This window comes from Myotis lucifugus, unplaced genomic scaffold (assembly GCF_000147115.1).
Source record: "Myotis lucifugus unplaced genomic scaffold, Myoluc2.0 scaffold_5271, whole genome shotgun sequence".
NCBI lineage: Eukaryota > Metazoa > Chordata > Mammalia > Chiroptera > Vespertilionidae > Myotis > Myotis lucifugus.
Window position 1 is genome coordinate 1 of NW_005876319.1, and position 6,871 is coordinate 6,871.

The 6,871-nt window shown below is 41.8% G+C and overlaps 1 pseudogene; it reads left to right on the forward strand.

Annotated features, from left to right (window-relative positions):
• The first annotated feature begins 4,201 nt into the window (after positions 1 to 4,201).
• Positions 4,202 to 4,950, forward strand: LOC102420232 (annotated as a pseudogene).
• The last annotated feature ends 1,921 nt before the right edge of the window (positions 4,951 to 6,871 follow it).

A 6,871-nucleotide genomic window follows, 5' to 3' on the forward strand; every position in this document is an offset into this window, starting at 1 on the left:
GCGGGTGGCTATCCCCGACTCCCTTTTCTATTTTAATCTCCTAAGGCAAATTGTTTATGCAGAAGGCAAAATGAAGCCCAAAGGAGGGGACCATTATGAACTCAAAAAAATCAGGAGGTTAACCAACCAATTAATGAAAACCTTTTTTAGCCTACGCACAAGTTTGCTGTGAAAAATTTTTTTTTAAAATCAGAGATTATTCTAACTTGCTTTTTTTTATTTTTAGAACTTTTAAAAAATTCCCTACAGGTAATTCCCCCATTGAAAAAAAAAATTAGGAAAATACAGTTAATTAAAAAAGCTATAAATAAAAAATATTGTTTTTTATGTCACATTCAAAAGCTGAAAACAACTAAGTGTCAGTTTTATTTTTGAAAACCCTTTTACAGAGTTGTGCATTTAGAACATTAAAATTCACTTAAACAACTAAATTAAACTTCAAAGCAGTAAGAACATTTGGTTATTTAACGATCCTCACACCTTCTGTTTGGGTTTATTTGCTTAAACTCAATAGTGTGCTATTTTTAAAAGATTAATTTCACTGAATTAATTAATTTGGAGTCACAATTTTCTCCAGGCCCCTCCACCCCGCAGCTTTGCTTCTGTAGCCTCCCGTGTTTCCCCACCTTCCTTCAGAGCTGATGAAATAAAATGCCAGCATTCACCAGCCAAGGAGCCTTTTCTTGTCATTCCTCACTGTGAGCAATAAAGTAAAGAAATCTGATTCTTTTCCGTCTGTCTCTTCATTTCCTTTCAGCTTTTTCTTCTCAAGATATTATCCTGCCTGAAATAGTCCAGCTTCCGCCTCATTTGCTAAATTTCTGCCCGTCCCCTCAAAGCTCAGCTTCATCACTGCCTCTTCCCCGAAGCCTTGGGGTGCCACACAGGCCAACACCGGCTCTTCCTGCTCTGAGTTTCTCCAGACTTGCTGAGCTACCCCAAGTCTGACACTTAATCACCAATGTTCTTGCCAAGCATTTTCATGTAGCCTGGTGTTATTTTCCCCATCTTTTACGGCTAAGGGGGCCTCAGCTCAGAGAGGTTAGGCCACTGTCCCAGAGTCACACAGGACACTCAGGAGCTGCGTGGACACTCCAGCCAAATCTCCAGACCCTTTCCCAGTGCCTGCGTCCCCACCCCATGCTGCCTCTTGTGTTATATTGCCCAAAGCAGGTCTCTTCATGTGCTAATGGATTACCCTTTCAAATATTTGTATCTTTCCATCCTAGGCATTATAAACTGCTTGAAGGTGATCATATTGCTTCATGCAAAATACAGCAAGCATATATTGAGCTCCTACTCTTTGCCAGGTACTGTGTCAAGTGATAAAAATGGAAGGGTAAATTAAGGCAATCTCTACTTTTAAAGTTCTTAGTCGGGTGCAGACAGAGCAGAGAAGTACACCACAATGACACCGCATGTGAAAAGTGTCCTAATGCAGGACAAGGCAGGGGGGTCAGGCAGCCTGGGGTCAGGAAGGTCTCTCCAAAGGAAAAGTCCTCTAACTGAGACTGAAAGGCAAGGAAAGCAGAGGAAGGGGGATTCGCCATGAGCCAGGTGTCGCTCAGGTGTCACCTCGTTCAGTCCTCCCAGCAACCCTAGCAAAGATGTGGGGAGGACAGAGGATAGCAGAGAGTTATGATCCATTTACTGCTTCACCATCCACTCTTAACACCAACAAACTCCTATGCAGCACTTCTTATGTGCTGGCGCTATTCCAAATACTTCACTTACGTTACTCATTTAATGGTTGCAACAACCTTTCAGGGTAAGTAATAGGATTGTCCTTATTTTACAAATCAGTAGAGTAGGCACAGAAAGGTTAAGTAACTTTTCCACAGTCACACAGTAACTGGATTTAAACCAGGCAGTCTAGCTCCAGAGTCTGTGCTCATAACCACCACACTATGCCAACTCTACCAGACTATTTTTTCATCCCTTGAATATTTATATTGGCAAAAGTAATGCATATTCTTACTAAAGATGCCAACAGTTAAAAACTGTGCAAAATGTCATTTTTCCATACTTCACCTGATATGATCTCCAGTATTTGGGGTGAATTTTGAAGCTAGATATTATTATACCCATTTTACATATAGAAAAAGTGCATCTTAGAAATGATAAGTAACTTGCCTGGGGTCACAGAGTTGAAATTCTGGGATTCAGAACTAAATCTTTCTAGCTCTACCCTCTGTATGGGAACTGCCAAGCACACTGGGGAGCATGAAGAGGAGCCCGAGCTGATGCCCAGCATGTGCTCTGCAGGCACAATCAAGGTGGGCTGCCATGCCACGCTGACAAAACCCGCTCTTCTTGGTGATGCACAAGGAGGGGACGTGATCCTACTGGGCTTTTCATGTTGGTGATGTGCAAGGGGGAGGAGACACGATCCTACTGGGCTTCTGGGGAGGTCATGAGAATGTGGAGACTGGAATGTCAGAAACCAGAATCTGGATCAAGGCAGTGGTAAGAATAGACAGACACTCATGATCTTAGTGGAATGGAGCCATAGAACTGATGACAGTGAGGGGAGGTGAGGGGAGGCTCTCCAGAAGGAAAGCTTGGACAGAGTTCTGTAAGATGAGGAAGGGACACGAATCCCAGTGAGAGGGAACAGTATGCACAACGCCGTCAGAAGGAAGGGGGCAGGATGCTCGCAGGGAGCTGTTGGTAAGAATGTGAAATAATAGTCTTTTGGGAGGCAATTTGGCAGTTGGTGTAAGAATGTTCAATGCTCATATCTTCAACCCAGTAACCCTCTCTCAGGTTTCCATCACAGAGAAACTACCTGCACGTGGGCACGGTAACCTGTTGAAGACAGCAGTGTTAAAACAAAACTCTGGAAACAGCCTAAGTGCCCATGTACGAGGAAATGGTGAAATAAAGAATAGAACATCATCTTACAAAACACCAGACAGCGATGAAAAGGGATGAAGTAGACATAGATAAGTAGCTTGGAAATATCTAGAAGACGTAGCGGTCAAAGAGAAAAAGAAGATTATTGGCAAGTCTGTTCCCAAAGTATCCCAGATTCCATCACCCTCTAGTTTGGCCCCTGGCACTGGCAAACAAGGTTAATCCTTCCTTGGCATGGGGCATGCTGCTTTCAGAAAACTAAAGTGAAGGCTCTTTCTGAGGACACTTCACTGCGCTCATGACTGGTCAGACTGAGGAAATAGTCCATTGAAGTATACGTTAGGGGCACCTGACATTGTATTGATTTTCTGTTAATAAATCTGGATTCCCTCGAGGCACCAAGGTAAGCTTGATTAACGTTCTCTTTCAAATGATCCCCGAGTGGTAGCTTTCTTGCCTGTAATTCAAAGTCTAGTGCAGCTCCTTGTCAAACGGTTGCCAGGAAATAGAAGAGCCACCTCCCCATCCCCCCTGCCATGGCAACGTGCCGTTACTTCCTAATCCATCTTCTTTCTGCGGAAGTCTAGATTTCTGAGAGTGGGGTGCAACCCATGATTAGCTAACCTGGCAGAGAGAAAGGAACCTTCTAACCTTGCTCTGCGCAGAGACCTCCTCTATGATCTTGCCCTGTAGCTGTCATCGTTCTTTTTTATTCTCTCAAGGCTTCAGAGAGACACTTCTGAAAGCAGAAATAAACTTTGAACCCTTAAAAGTACAGTATCTCAACCTGGCTGGGTGGCTCAATTGGTAGGAACATTGTACTGTACACTAAAAGGTCACAGGTTTGATTTCTGGTCAGAGCACATGCCCGGGTTGTGGGCTTGATTCCCAGTGTGGGTCATGCAGGAGGCAGCCAATCAATGATTCTCTCTCATCATTGATATTTCTATCTCTCTCTCTCCTTCTCCCTTCCTCTCAGAAATCAATAAAATATATTTAAAAAATAAAAAGAGATATCATCAAAATTATTTCCAGTTTATTAAAATTCAGATGTCCAGGCTCTGACTCTGAAATTCTGATTCAGTAGTCCTGGAGTGAGGATCAGGCATTCCCATTTTTTGAAAACTTCCCAGTAAGTCTGATGTCGTGTGAAATGTGATGAATATGTAAGTGTTCTTTTGTGTTCTTTTTTCCTTTATAACAAAGAAGGAATGCTTGTTGCATACACATCTAGTACTTGTAATCTCGTGTCCATAAATCTAAAGAAAGATAAAATGCCATAAGGAAAGATGAAAAGGAAAGAGCGCCTTCCTATGCTCTGACTGCATTTCTAGAGTGACTGATCACAATGGACTACTGCACCAGAATGAAGGAGAACCAGAAGCATATCTACTACATCACAGGTGAGACCAAGGACCAGGTCGCTAACTCAGCCTTCATAGAGTATTTTCTGAAGCACGGCCTAGAAGTGATCTATTTGATTGAGCCTATTGATGAGTACTGTGTGCAGCAGCTGAGGGAGTTTAAGGGGAAGACTTTGGTGTTAGTCACCAAAGAGGGCTTGGGACTTCCAGAAGATGAAGAGGAGAAAAAGAAACAGGAAGGGAATAAAACCAAGTTTGAAAACCTGTGCAAAATCATGAAGGACATCTTAGAGAAAAAAGTAGAAAAGGTGGTCGTATCAAACCAATTGGTGACATCCCCATGCTGCATTGTCACAAGCACATATGGCTGGACAGCAAACGTGGAGAGAATCATGAAGGCTCAAGCCCTGAGAGACAACGCAACAATGGGTGACATGGCAGCAAAGAAACACCTGAGTTAAAACCAGACCATTCCATCATCGAGACCTTAAGGCAAAAGGCGGAGGCAGACAAGAATGACAAGTCTGTGAAGGATCTGGTCATCCTGCTCTATGAGACTGCGCTCCTGTCCTCTGGCTTCAGTCTGGAAGACCCCCAGACACACGCTAACAGGATCTACAGGATGATCAAACTTGATCTTGGTATCGATGAAGATGACCCCACTGCTGATGAGAGCAGTGCTGCCCTGGAAGGAGACGACGACAGCTCCCGCATGGAGGAAGTAGACTAAGCTCACCGGAGAACACCTGCACACGTGTTCAATACTTTACCTTCATTCTCTTGGATAATATATTTTCAAGGACTTTTTTCTTTATTTTTGTTAACATTTTTAAAATACGTTTGGCATGGCAACTACTTACAGGGAAGACCGGGTGTATGAGACTGTGATACTTCAGGCACTGAAGCCACGCTCCTTTTTCTTTCCTAGTTCCATGTTGGCCTGTTTTAACAGAATGGGGTTATGTTTGTTGTAAGATACGTGTAGCCTAACGTTTGTTAGCTTTGTGGTCTGAAGTGTTTTCTCTCAAGCAGATTCCCAAGTTGACCAAATCTTTCGTTGCTAAAGTATTCTTAGATGCGTGGTTAAAACAACTTCATCCCCTAAGATCTACTTTTTAAGACTAACATCCTCTGTAGTTATCAACTGCATGTCCAGCCTCTAGAACAGTGATGGCGAACCTTTTGAGCTCGGTGTATCAGCATTTTGAAAAACCCTAACTTAACTCTGGTGCCGTGTCACATATAGAAATTTTTTTATATTTGCAACCATAGTAAAACAAAGACTTATATTTTTGATATTTATTTTATATATTTAAATGCCATTTAACAAAGAAAAATCAACCAAAAAAATGAGTTTACGTGTGACCTCTGACACACGTGTCATAGGTTCGCCATCACTGCTCTAGAAGTTAGTATGCTAAGCTGACCAACACGATGGTAGTAACTATCCATAGTTACTGGATAGTTACTGGAATTGGGCTCCAAACCCAGGTTTGCAGTCTCCAAAGAAAAGGACTGTTTAGCGTAGCAGAAATATAAGCTACCTAGGCATGTTGTAAAGCCATTTGAAAGTAACTCAGAGCAAGTTTCGTGAATAGAAGTGCAGTGCTCTAGTCATATTCTGCTTTAAAAGGTTATGGCAAATACAGACAAATTAAAAAGAAAAAAAGATATGCATTCTTCAGTATGCAGAAGTTCTTTATGCAGACATCCCATTTTGAAACATAGAACATTAAAAGATAAATAATCAAGTGTTAAGATTAATAAAATTAATAATTTCTACTGCTTCATCAAGGATATTCTTAAGTTAAACTGGTATTTTTTGTTTTGTTTTGTTTTTTAAAGATTTTTAATTGATTTTTAGACAGAGAGTAAGGGAGAGAGAGAAACATCGATGTAAGAAACATTGATTGGCTGCCTCCTGCACACCCCCTACTGGGAATTGAGCCCACAGTCTGAGCATGTGTCCTGACCAGGAATTGAACCAGCATCCCTTTGGTGCACTGGACAATGCCCAACAACTGAGCCACACTGGCCAGGGCACTGGTTGTTTTTTTCTTTTTTAACTACAAATGTGTAACAGATTCTGTGCCATTGCCTTGAATCCTGCTAAGGCATCAGAAGTTTTACCCATCTTTGCTTTGACACTACCAACGCAAATGTCAGCACAATGAAAAAGGCAAACAATATTTTGAAACAATTATTTAAATAGTTTTGATGTGCACTGCTGTGTGATCTTCCTTCAGTTATTGTTGGCTGCTGGAGGCAAGTAGTTGGATATAACCAAGGCTGAGGTTCTGCCAGTCAGATACAAGAGACAGAGAGGATCAAGGGAGTCAAAGGTGTTTTAAAGGGGAGGTACATAATATGTACTTGGAATCTAAACTGAGAAGAAAGAAAAAAATGGTGAGAACCAAGAGAGATTGCAATGATAGTGAGAAAGTGGTTTGGTCAAGGAAAGGATGGTTTGGTCCAAATGGGATGGTTGCCATTGAGATGTCAGGGGTATTGTAGTTCATTGATGATATCAAACCTCTTTTGACTGTATGACAGATAATAAGAGTGACTGATAATAATAAGAACAGTAGCTGGCACTTACCAAGGCACTAAGCTAAGCAAATCACAAATATTATGTCATTTGATCTTTATGT